The following is a 13,347-nucleotide window of genomic DNA, read 5'->3' as shown; positions in this document are numbered from 1 at the left end:
TTCTTGTTCCTCTGCTTAGTTAACGTGAAGGTTGCAACCCTCTTCCCTCTCTTTTTACCAGAAGGTGGTGGGATGGAACTGTAGTACTGCCTGCACTTTGATGAGGTTTAGCAAATTATAGGCCAATTGGCAACGAAGTGGGCATGGCAAAGGATGGTACAGCCTCTTTCCCTGTCCCTTTTCACTTCAGATGTGAGAGAAGCCCTCTGGTGGGGTCCTGAATCAGCAATGGTCAAAGATAAACAACTTGACTAGAAGACTTAGAAGGATAGGACATATAGAGATTATTATGCTTCCTGGGTGAGGATGGTGAAGGAATAAATGGCAAATGAGACTCTGAAGCAAGGAGAAGAGTTTACTTCCTTGTGCAGTGTCTGATCTAACAAGGGGGAAAAAATAAGATGCTTAATGATAAAACCAAACTAACTCTAACTTTGTAGAGGAAGTCAAGTGCTGCTGTGCCTGAGCCAACAAAAGCATTGCTTGGAATCTTTTTTGCCAGTGAGTGCTTGCCAGCAGGGTTTGACTTCACCATCACCACAGTGTACCTTGAGGTGTGTCTTATGCATTCTGTCAGCTTCCATGAGCCCTTTATTAATCAAATTTTGAGGGTTTCTTTTTTCTTTTTTAAGATACAAAGAATTCTGTAGGAAAGCAGAACATTTCAGTATTTATCTAGTAAAACACAACTCCAGCTTTGCCAAGCTGTAATTTATCAAAGTTTAAGAACGTTGTACCATTCTTCGAACAAAAGCATTTTCAAATAAAACCAAAACAAAAGGTCTCATAATGAAATGTTAATAATACCTCAAACTCTTGGCCTTGCAAAATAAAAAATTGACAAATATCTTCTTGGCATTTTGCAATTTAAGCCACAGAACCGTCTGTTTTCAAAGTACTTAAGAAATAAACGTCCACTGTAGCAAAAACAATGTTATGGAATATAGCAAAAAGTGTGCTATATAAAAGGATGTTCTTCAAAATGTTAAAGTCAATTATTTAAATTTAAAATTCTTTCAAGTGTTCAAGAAATTTACCAGCCTCAAGTAGGTTATCCAACTATCTCCCACTTACCTCCAAAACCTACTCTAACTTTCAGAGGGTTGCCTTGTTCGAGGCCTATAATGTGGACAGAAGCCTATGAATATGGGGCAAAACCAGGCCTTGTCTGTTAATAAGGAACATGCTAATAAGTGTTCAGATCTCTTTTGTGCTCCTTTCTTTTGTATTTTGGGATAATATAACTTAACTGAGAATAGGTTAGCCCAAAGTAATTTGAAATGGGGTGTTCACACATGAAATGAAGAATAGCAGCTCCACTTCACATTCATTTCCTAATTTTATCTGAATTAGTTTCATTGTAGAGATGAGCTATTTAGAGATGAAATGCAGTCTTTTTGCAATAGAAATTATCTGACAAAATTGGGAATAGACTCCCTGACTGTTCCGGGGGTTTTTAAGCAACTGTGATAAATTTTGATGAAGTAGATGATTGAATTGCTTGATTCCACTAAGTCATTTTGAATTTGACTTTGGATCATAGTGTTAGGTTCTGTCCTTCTTCTTTTGTTTCCCATAATCAAATACAGTGAAAGCTTTCCATTGTAGAACACATTAATGTGTAAGCTGTGGTGAGGGTACATCAAGGCTTTTAGAGGCTGACCATATGAAACTGTCAGGCTTGCCCTACCTTCACACCTAGTTAGTTATTTAACATTGGACATTTTGGATAGCATTCAAGATCCAAGGCATTGTAGGGAAATGGGTGGGGAGCACTCCACCAGTTGTTAACAAATAGCTGTTATTAGTATTTCGTGTGTCATAAGCACATATAATAGTGTAATTATTAGCAGTGAATCAGCCTGTATCTACTATTTCAGGAGTCCTTATGAAAATAAATTTATTGGTATACATGTTTAAAGGGTGCATGTACATGTCTACTGATGAGGTCAAAGGGTGTTGAGTGGTTCAACTGCTTTGGAAAAGTGCAGTACCTCCATGTTTCTGAGGACCTAGTAGAAAGAAAGTAGAAAGATCTTCTCCTAGACATAGGAGATTTTCTCCTTTGTAAACATTTCTGTAGGGGTGGCTTGAATATGCCAGCATAACTGGATTTTGCAATTACTTTGCAATTTCCTTTTTCAGGTTTTTAAAAGATCTTGCAGATCAATACCTTAGTTCAACAAAACTCAGACTTTTAGAATGCTGTCTGTGATGTTTTTGTGTGAAAATTGTGTGTACCTAATATGTAAGTATGATTGAAGAGTTGAAGAACCGCTGAAGTAACTCTTTATGCAAATTATTAATCAAGTGTTTTGGTGTTGATTGATTGTACAGGAGAGGTGTACATGACAGTGACTTTGTGGGTTCTGACCCTAGTATGGTACTAATAAGGCCTTGTTAGCCATATAATACTTTAGAAAGCCCTAATTAGTTAGGGAATCTTATGGTTGGTTTTGTAAAAAATGTTCTATGTCTACATTTTTCTGCCAACTTTTTATCTGTATTGGTGCTGACATTGCATCATATTTAGATTTTTGTTTTTTATTTATGTGGTTTTTAGGTGTGAAGTTGGAACCTTTATTATACTGCAAGGGCATGCACCAGGTGAATGCTATTTAATACTGTTTGGAAATTTCAGAGTCAGTGAAAATTTCAACGCTCAGACTTTCACCTCTGAAATATTATGTGAAGCTGAAGAAGGAGGCTTGAAGAAGGAAATGGCAGGCTGGACCAGACTTTGTGCATGGAGAAAAAGGTTTGAGTTTTTCCAATAAGAGGAGGTAGTGGTATATAAATGACTGATGTTATAGCAGACAAGTTATTAGATCTAGTTAGTATGGAAATTGCACTACAATTTTGACGTGGAAGTCTTTTTAGAGATAAGGCTGAAGATTTTATTTTTTATGTATACTACAAATAAGAAACAAGTTCTGTTGTCTATTTTAGGATTCTTTCTGTATTTCAAAGTCACCTAGTATTCATTCGAAGGATGAATCCCTGAGGACAGAAGTCACTCTAAGTAGATTTCTGCTGCAGTTTACCAACTGTATTCTTGTTCTAATGAAAGCAGTAGTTTTTATATCATGATGTGCCAGGTTCTGGAGTTAATTGATTATATTTTCTGTAGGGAACTTCGAAGTAAGAAACCTGATTCGTCTCTGTTGAGAATGGAGAAATGGGGGAACTTACTGACACTATTAGAACATGGCAGAATATCTGTAGTATACTTTGTGGTATTCAGTGATAGCCCAGAAGTGCTTTTGGTTGTTGCTGTGTTTAATGACATGCACAGGAAGGCAAGGAGAGACTTCACAGAATTATATAATGGAATCAAATAATGGTTCTAGATGGGTATAAAAAGTTAAGTATTTTTAATCAGACTCTTTTGTCAATGCTAAGCAAATAAAAGTCAATATTTAATATTTGCAAAGATAAATCAAGCTCCAAATAATGGCTAAGATACACTACAATAATGTGACTCAATTTGAAAATGTCAAAAGAAACTTTCTGCAAGTTTTAGAAAAGTGTGTTTGTTCATGATTTTCATGGTTTTGTGGTTTTTAAAATTGTTTTAAAGAGAATTTAGCCAAAAAATAGAAATCTAGTTTCTTGTTCTTGCAAAAACTGTGAAAGTAGTAAATGTGATACAGTAATCTTTTGTGCTGCAGAATACCCCATGAATGAGGTATTGTTCTATATTTAAATATTGTAGACAGGGATGGAGAATAAGGAACAAAATTTACTCATTGACTTTTCTTCACTGAGAAGGATAATCAGCCACTAGTGAAGACAATAAACAAAATGGTGCTGATGTGTGTTATGTGTGAGTTTTCCTAGACAGTGTTATTACTTGGCCTTATCAAAAGATTTGCACTCAGTTTTAACAGGCGTTTATAAGCACAAAGAGCTAGTATTGCATATATAGATTTCACGTTTCTTACATTGGGAGACTTCATGGTATTCCTAGCAAGTGGTGGTTCATATAGCGGCTCAATGTATGAGTGTTTCTTCTCTTCTCACTTTTCATGTATTCAGCAGAGGAGTTCACATTTTTTTCAGTGCTGTTAATTTGTGTGTGTGTGTGTGTGAATATGTATGGGAAGGAAAGAAATAAGTAGATGCTGAAACAGAAAAATCAGCTGCATCCAGGGAGTGGAAAAGCTTGAGGAAAATACAGAAGAGATCATGAAAATTTTGTAAAGACCTTGAGGCACAAATCAAGTAAACTGTCTTTTTCCTTCCCTCACTTTTTTTTTTTTTTTTAAAGAGAATTTGCATTTTGAGGACTATCATGCTTACTAAACCAGAAGAAATTGTTCAGTGTTTTGTTCTAAGATTCAAAGCTGTTGGATTAATTTCTGATTTAAAAAGGCTGTTTGAGACACAGCTGCTCAAAGGAGCAGAGGATGAAGAATCATTCCATGTAAACATGTAATAAGAATGAGCATGAGAGAGCATCCTGTCTCCTGAGACACAGGATCATATTGTTATCGATTGACTCCCTTAGTATTAGCTGTTTTAAAGGTGGATTAAATTTCTCATTCTATGGTCTGAATGCCAAAGTGTGTGTGTGATCATCCATGGAAAGAAACATCTCATACTTTGGAAAACTGGGTAGCGACTGAGAAAATAATCCAGAAGACAACAATATTTGCACAGCTTTCCTTTGCAGGTGAAGAGGGTAGGCAAACATCTGATCTCATGTAATGCACCACAGTTAACACTGAAAGTGCCTAGGGGCTCACTGCCTCCACGACCTTTCACCTTTCTTACAATATTGTAGCTCCCAGGAGGAAGCTGCCTTGAGTGGTTTGGGAACCACATAGTAGCTGAAAAGCCAAGATATTGGCCCACATGTAACTGGAAATCAGTTTCCACTAAGGGCAAAGTCTGTATTTACATTTGGAAGATAAATATGATTTGATGTCTGTGGATGTCTGTTTCACACTAAATATATCTTGAAGGAAATACATCTCCTCGACATCTCCATCTTCTATTTACCACACATTTATTTCATTCTGGCTTTAAAGACATCTGTATTCTGAGTGGCTCCTTCTGGAGCAGTGACTATCTTCCAGAACCTTTAAACCCTCTATCCTTGCAGCTCACATGATGTTGACAGATACATTAAATGGCCTCGAGAAAAATATCACATTTTTGCAATACCGATTTTGTTACATTTGCAAGACGTTTAATATGCCCATAGTTAGACAGTGGTAGCCTAGCCATTTTAAAGGATGCTCCTCCTGCTTTCCTTGCTCCTTCTGAATTTCATTATGCATATTTTGACTGTGGAAAAGCCCTCCAGAACAGAGACAATGATGCCTCCCTCTCACATTGCTCCTTGTCATGCCCCTGGGCACCACTGAAAAAAGGCTGGCTCCCTCCTCTTTGCACCCTCTCTCCAGGTATTATATAGATTGATAAGATCCCCTGGAGCTGTCTCTTCTCCAGACCAAACAGTCCCAGGTCCCTCAGCCTTCCCTCATAGGAGAGGTGCTCCAGTCCCTTCAGCCTCTTTGTGGCCCTTTGCTGGACTCTCTCCAGTGGCTCCGTGTCCCTCTTGTACTGGGGAGCCCAGAACTGGACAAGGTGCTCCAGGTGAGGAGTACACGGGTGTTCCCAGTGCTGAGTAGGGGTGAAACATCACCTCCCTCGACTTGCTGGCAGTGCTTTGCCTCATACAGCCCAGGATACCATTAGCCTTCTTTGCAGTAAGGGCACGTTGCTGCCTCACCTTCAAATTGGTGTCCACCAGGACTCCTGGGCCTTTTTTGCAGAGCTGCTTCCCAGCCGGGTGGCCCTCAGCCTGTACTGGTGTGGGGTGTTGTTCCTCCCCAGCTGTAAGGCTTTGCACTTCTCCCTGTTTGACTTCATGAGGCTCCTGTTAGTCCATTTCTCCTGCCAGTCAAGGTCCCTGTAGATGACAGCACAACCCTCCGGTGTATCGGCCATTCCTCCCAGTTTTGTCTTCTGCAGACTTGCTGAGGGCATACTTTGCCCCATCCAGGCTTTGCAGATAGTACCTTAAATTTTAAACATTATTATTATTATTATTATTATTATTATTATTATTACAGTTCATGTTAGCAAGGCTATAGACAAATATACCAACTCATTATGCAGCTGCTTTTTTTCACATACCACAGTAGTTTCTTCTGTGTGTTGCACCTCTCACTAGCAACGCTGACTAAAAATCTCTGCTTGAGAAAACAGTGTGTGCAGAGGACACACCAGTGTAGTAGAGAAAATGATGCTATGTAGATGCACATGGTTCAGAAATAAATGTGTAGCAAAGGTTGGGGGACTGGTTTCTTCATGTGTGTAGTCTTAATTCTGCTCTTTTGTAATTTTTCTTCACAAATTTCTCCATAGTGTGAGGAGAGCATTATGTCAAGGTCTGTAAATTTACTGTATTATGAGAAATTACTAGGGATATATTATTATTATTATGCAATTATAATATAATGATTATTATAGTTAAAGGTCCTAAACCATCAGTAGAATAGATCAGATTTTTGATTCACTTTAATGGAAGTTGGATCTAGCCCAAAGTACCTAGGAGAAGTATATTCAATGCAGTTAAAGAATTGCCTGATAAATTGCAGCTGAAAGATGCAAAAATCAAAGTAGCATGGATATTACACCTTCCTTCTTTACTATACAGCATTTGTACTTTGGAGGTTTTTTTTTTTTTTTTTTTTTTTCAGAAATCCCTAAAGCCTAGACACTGTTGGGCACTTGTATAGAAATCTTCAGCCCTAGCCCTGTGTCTGTGAGCCATACACTGTCTGCAAGGAGAAAGCTTTAGTGCCTAAGAACGGGATTAAGAGAGTCACTGAGATGTGTAAAATAATCAGCAAGAGGTGACTAAGGAGGGAATACCTTAAATGTCATCTTAATTTGGGTTTTAGGGAGGATAAGCACTTCAAGAACGTCCTTTCCTCAGCTGTGATACACAAATCCTGAAGGCTTTCCTGGACTAACAGGTACTAACAAGTACCTGGAGCACACCGTGTAGTTTGGGGTCCACATTTTAAGAATAGGAAGGAGGAATACTGAAGGTCAGCAACACTATCATTAGAGATTTAGAAATTCAGATGTTGAGGAGAAAATTTGCTTCACCCTCTTGTAGTTCTTCAGTAGTATAAACAAAACTGTCACTGTCTAAAAGCTTTCTATGAAGATGAAGGTGATTAAATTGTTCTTCACGTTGTAGCTACAATGGACAAAATAAAACGTGTAGCAAGAAGATTTTCATTAGATCTTAGAAACTCATTACTGAAACTCATTAGAAAGATAGTGAAGCACAAGAACTCAATCCTAGGAAAGATTTTGGATCTACTTTCACTGGATTTTTTTACTCATAGGTAAGACAAAATGGTCAGAGTGGGCCAGCACCCTAACTTGCTGTCAGAGCTGTGGTACTCACCATATTGTGATAGTGTGACTTTTTTTCTTGCCCTTTGGGCTGATGCCCAGAATTTCTGCATTATTTATGATTCTAGGTGCCAAAGTACTGACCCCAATACCCTTTCAGGGTGGTCTGCCTCCTACTCCCAAAGGCAACCCTTTTACTCCTGGTCAAAGCACTCTCCAGGATATGGGGCAATCTTCTAAAGGGATTTCAAACCAGCATCTCTTTTTTCTTGTGAAAGTGCTGTGAAATACTTAGGGTGAGTTAGTGGGACGGGATCCTCAAGGTGTCCCACGCTGTTGCTGTTACACTTTATGTAAGACAAATAATTTTTTGTTGTTGTTGTTTTTTTGTTTTGTTTTGTTTTGTACCAGGGAAGATGTTAAAAGTAATCGTGGCTCTTTACCCAGGTGTTTATGTTAGAGAGGAGGTAATCCTAGCTCCAGCCAGCCCTGTGCTCACTGTAACTTGTCAGGTGCTGAAAGCCCAGTCACCCTGCCTTGCTCCGGTGTGTCCTGGTCACGAGGCTGGGGAGTCATGCCCACTTTGGCAGTCAGGATGTGGTTGTTCTATGTCTGCTGTTCCCACTCGGGGCTCTGTGGGTATTTCTAGGTCTGTGAAGTGCAATTAGATAAAAAGAGATTACTGGAAGTCGGCTGAAATTTTATGTTCAGCTGGGCTGTACGTGAACTGGAAAAAATACTTAAGTCTGCAGAACAGCAAAGGTGGAAAATCATTTCTGCGCACAAAGATGAAGATCTTTGATAGCAAACATACAAAATTATTTTCTGCTCTTTGAAATTGCACGCGTTTGGTTGTGCTTAAGACGGTTCTTCAAAGGGATATTGGAGAAGTGAATTGCCTAAGGCAGAGCTGCTCACAGAGAGAAGTGGGTGAGTAAAGCAGCATCACCATTTCCTCCTACAACTGTTCTGTGAAAGAGGGACTGAAGTGTTCCCTCTTCATTGTCAGGGGGAGAGGAAGGGCTTTGGAGGTTGCTTCCAAAGAAACAGCCATGAGTGGGAAGGAAGCACCTAACTTCCGAGCAGAAGAATTTTTCAGACGCACAGCCACATTTCCCTTTGGCTGGTTTGGGTGGATGCCTGCATAGATACCAATATTTCTTAATCCTATTCCTACCCAAATATTCTCTAAAGAAATTATGCGCCTAGCCTGGATTCTGCTTTAAGGCACATAAAGATCAGGCAGCGTCTGTCTTTAGTGCTAAGTGTCAATCTTCTGTAGTTTTAATTGGCTCATTGTTCTTATTGCTTTTAAATGTAGTAAGTAGAGCTCTATAATCAGGTTGCATTGGCAGTTAGTTACTGCAGTGGGTCTTATACCAGTTTATTAATCAGCTTTGTAGATTGCTGATGTACACAGATGTCTTATGTCTTATGTCAATATATGTCTTTCACAGCTGTCTCATGATTTGTTAAAATAAAACTCTACCATGCTGACTTAAAATCTAGTTATGTTTTAAAGACATATTACAAATATGAAATCTGTCATTTTCATGTTTCTAATCTCAGTTATAAAGGAATTTCTGGGCCATACTGTCACCTTTACATACAGTGAGTGTTACTTATCTACTGACATATCTTACTAAGTAATTAGGTAACTGACTAGATAAATAAGTCTCTTTTCAGTTTTGGTGTTGATAAAAAATATCAGTATTTAGCTTAGTTTCTGAATCAAAATATATTATTTTTTACTGTCAGTCTTGAAAGTTCTCTTGGAAATCTGTACATAAAATAACTTTGTTGTTGTTGCTATAACTGGCCCAATTAAGTTATATTGGGCATAATTACGACAAATATCTATCCATATGTCTTACAGACATACACACCTCATGATAGGAAAATGCGCATTTGGAATTTATTTTAAAATATGAACAGGTTTACCCAAAAAAGCGTCTTTTATATTCTTCTGAAACCGGGTTCATTCTGTGGTACTAAAAGGAGTCAAACTTGTTGCCTTTGTATCTATACTAATAAGAAAAAAAAATGTGATGTAGCAGTTTATATCGGTATATAAGATTGGTATTGTGGGATGTGAAGGTGTCGTTCTTACACAGCCACTCTTCTGACCATAACCACACTTCAAGCAGTTCACCATTTGCTGGAAATGTTGCGGTAATGTGCTTTCATCAAGTGGCTTTGAGCTAGACAGCACATTACTACATTTGCCTTTGTTAAAATTAACTCTGATGCAATTCTTGCTCTTGTTACCAGAAGAAGTGAAACGTTAAATCATTATAGGAACCCCTTTGGTTCTATTCTCAGCTGCCTGTTCTGCAGAAAAGGAATTCCCCCTGCGCTTCTTTCTGGGCCTGACTCTATGAAGGAGGAATGTGCATGGTACTTTTCAACCATCATTAGTTTCAGTGGGAATTGAGAGTTCAATGCTCTACAGAGCTGGCGAGCTTTTCTCAAAGTATGCCAATCCTTTGCAATGTTTTTTGCAGAGAAGGATTTAAATAGGATTTAAAATTCCAGCCCATTGTATGCGTACTTGGAAAAATTATATTTTAGAATATTATCCAGTGGTGGGTGGAATAAGGGATGACAAAATATCCTGTAGCATGTAAGAGGTAGGATAATGGCTAGAGAGAAGTCTGCACTTGAGATGCATGAAATATGGTGGTCCTTAAAACCTAGGACAACAACAGCAGCGTGTGAGCTGAAGAAGTGGATCCTTTTGAAAGCTGGTAGCAGTATTTAAAGATGGTGGTGAGTTTCAAAAGTGAGAATTTTATTATATACCTTCTAATCCAAAGCATTCATTTCCTTTAATGCCCAGATTTCTATTTTTTAGCTTGGATTGAATAATATAATTGAGCTGTAACTACTTCAGTTGCTTTTTTACCCAGATGCTAAGTATTCTGATGTAGTTTTTGTTGTTGTTGTTTTGTGGTTGATGTTTAAAGGTTACCTATCTGAGGAAACGTAACACTCGTTTCCAGTTTAAAATTCACTGCCTAGGAGGAGGGAGTGCATCTGATTCCCTGGTTCTCAGCTGAAGAACCCAGGTAGCCTGCAATTTTTGTATGCGGCTGCAGAGCCAGCAAGGTGTAAGCTCTCTTTCTCTGAAACATCTGCCTCTTCTTTCATTTCCAAAATGCTACTGACTCCCCATGTTCTGGAAGGTAAAGTTCAAATGCAGAGGGAAGCAGAAAGTTATTTGTGATAATCGGTGATTCTTCTCTTCATAAACTGCAGACAAACTCTGCTGGGGTGTGAGGAAACACCAAAAATAACCCAGCAACAGGGAATTTTGCAAGAAAGCAAACCTAAGTAACGCAGGAAGTGAATGCAGCATAGAAACGTATACCCAAAAATCACTGGATAAAAAGAGTTTTCACTCTAAAAGATAAGTAAAGCCCAAATCTCCATAAAGTGTTTTTTTTTTTTTTTTAATTTTTATTTGTTCCTGCTCTTGATTCAGTGTTGAAGATATTTGAGTGCTAGCACTCTGACTAAAAGACATCCTGTGGAACCCTGTCTCACAGCTTTGCCTTGGTAACACTTATAGACACAAAATAGGAGTCTCTTCCTTAGTTCTTATGCTGCTTTTGCTTAATTCTGCCAAGTCTAAAAGTGCATTTAGCAAATTACATATCTAGCTCAAAGTACTTAACTTTAGACTTACAATCTTCGCTCTGAAATCTAACATTTTGTGATGAGTTTAAAGACAGGATGCCAGAGAGCATTTTCTCTCTTACAAAGTAGGAACCTTCAATAATACATTTTTAAGAGAGCAATTTGTTTAATCCTGAGAGATGGTTGCAATAATCTAAGGTCATTTAAGTGAAAAGAAGCTGCAGAGAAAGTCAGTGCAGCGCCACCTGGGTCAGGACAAACATTTAAAGAAGTAGCGTGTTAATACTTAAAGAATTTATTCATGCATTTTTTATAACTTCTAGCTTTTGTAGTTGAATGTAATGAATGGATCTCCAAGAGGTTGAGTCATCATGCCCGGAGCTGATGCCAGTTTCCAGGCATTAACTTTAATTATTGATGCTTTCCCTAATAGGCCTGATGGCACATTTTTAAAGTAAAGGTTCTGTCTTACTAAAGGCATGCCCTGCTGCCGGGCACAGTGGCTGTCACTGGCAGAGGTAAATAAGGAGTTTCCACTTGGTCTTTACATTAAGGCTTTGTTTCTCAGGTTTTGTTCCTTAATTACTCTGTGCAGTGCTTTGACCTCTAGGCTAGGTTTTCTTTGAATCAATTTATAACTGGAAAAGCAAATGAAGCGTTTTGAGGGGTCTTTCAAAACCTGTGAAATTGCTCCAGGACTTCAGAAGGCAGCATGATCCTTTGGTTATTGTTTCATTAGATTATTGGGGAACAGTTTCCAGACTGACACGTGCTCTAGGTACTTTCAGTGACAATGTTTTGTGCTTCATAGTACCTCACATTTTCAGTCTCAGGGTTTTCCTGCACAAAACCTATTTAGGCAGGTATTTGGGTATTCCTTTCATTAGATGGAACAAAGGAGCAATGAAAAGTGCAATGACTTAGATATCAGAGGTAAATTCTGAGTTAAAGAACTCCTGACGCAAGTTGAAACCAAAATTATACATTAATTTATAATTTTACTCAAATCAGTGCAAACTCACCTGTAAATCCTCCATTCTGCACCAGTGGGGGAGGTAAGAAGGTGGGAGAGAGACGGTGCAGGCTTCTTTATGGCTCTAAATAAGAAAATGGCCTGACAACAAATGGCTTAATGAAATAGCTGTTTAATAATACATAGCAAATAGAAGAATGTGGAGGGTGAGTAAATCACCTTCAGATGTTGGGCACCCCATATTTGTGAAGCAAAATGATTGAACAAAAAAATTGTACAGATGGACCCCAAATGGATTTTTCCATGACATGCTTTCTGGTCATTCAAGCTATTATATAATTTTCCTAAAAAATAAAATAAAATAAAATAAAATAAAATAAAATAAAATAAATAATAATTAAAAAAAAAAAACACAAAAAACCAACAACTTCGAAGAGGATGCTCACTTGAGGACTTCTTTCTGGACTTTAGGATGAAGGCAAGGCCATGAAGTTGATGCAATTGCTGGCACCAAGAGGGAGCAGTGTGAAGGCTTCTCTGTTGCAATGAGCTGCCTGGGGTTTCATGCAGCTGAGGGATATGTGCAGGTGCAGCTGGTGAAATTCCTAGCCAGGTAATCAGTTATGTGGATAGCTAACAGTCTATGTACAGCCGTCTCCTGGTGAGGATCAATGCCCCCTCCTGTCTGGAACAGGTCCTCTTTTGATTCCAGAGTGAATGACTACACACAAACTTTTGTCATCTTCAACAAGCCTTTTAGTACCGTGTGTCTGTTCCCTTTCAGTACTGTGTGTCTGTTTCATCTTCTGTAACAGGAAGTAACTAGGGTTCTTCTTTGTGAAAACTGACCATTTCTTACAAACCCTTCCTAAGTACATCTAGTCTGGATGGTGGCTACCCAGTGCTTGGTCTCCACAACATCATCTAGCCCAGAACTCATAACACACACTGAAAATAACTGCCCTATTTGTCCCTGATGGCACATCTAGAGAAGTTTGAACAGAAGGAGCTGGGTTTATAGTGTAGACTGTTGCACAGCAGATTCTCGACCTTTCTCATCCTTCTCATTCCAGCTACATTCCAGCTATTGAAGAAACTATAAGGGTAAAGGGTAGAGTTCATGGGTAAATATGACATACTGGAGATGTATCAGTGTAATTTTTGTAAAGGTGAGTCCTGCCCCACAGGAGTCTTGGAGTTCTCTGGAGGGGTCAGTAGGCACACAGATAAACGTGATCTAGCTGAAGTAACCTCAGCTTTCAGAGGCTTTTGACACACAAACCTAGGAGTAGAGTTTGCAAAGGTACGTGGGGGTTAAATGTACATTTTAAAAATTCTGCTAACTACCCATT

General features: G+C 38.6%; 1 protein-coding gene across 3 annotated transcripts in view; it reads left to right on the top strand.

The window, feature by feature from the left end:
* Nucleotides 1–13,347, top strand: part of LOC106030796 (uncharacterized) — a 59,753-nt gene that overhangs the window by 24,790 nt on the left and 21,616 nt on the right. The gene's annotated exons all lie outside the window — the stretch shown is intronic.

Source organism: Anser cygnoides, chromosome 4 (genome assembly GCF_040182565.1).
Source record: "Anser cygnoides isolate HZ-2024a breed goose chromosome 4, Taihu_goose_T2T_genome, whole genome shotgun sequence".
Classification (NCBI taxonomy): Eukaryota; Metazoa; Chordata; class Aves; order Anseriformes; family Anatidae; genus Anser; species Anser cygnoides.
Note: the sequence above shows the minus strand (reverse complement) of the source record. Positions and strands in the feature narration are given on the sequence as shown.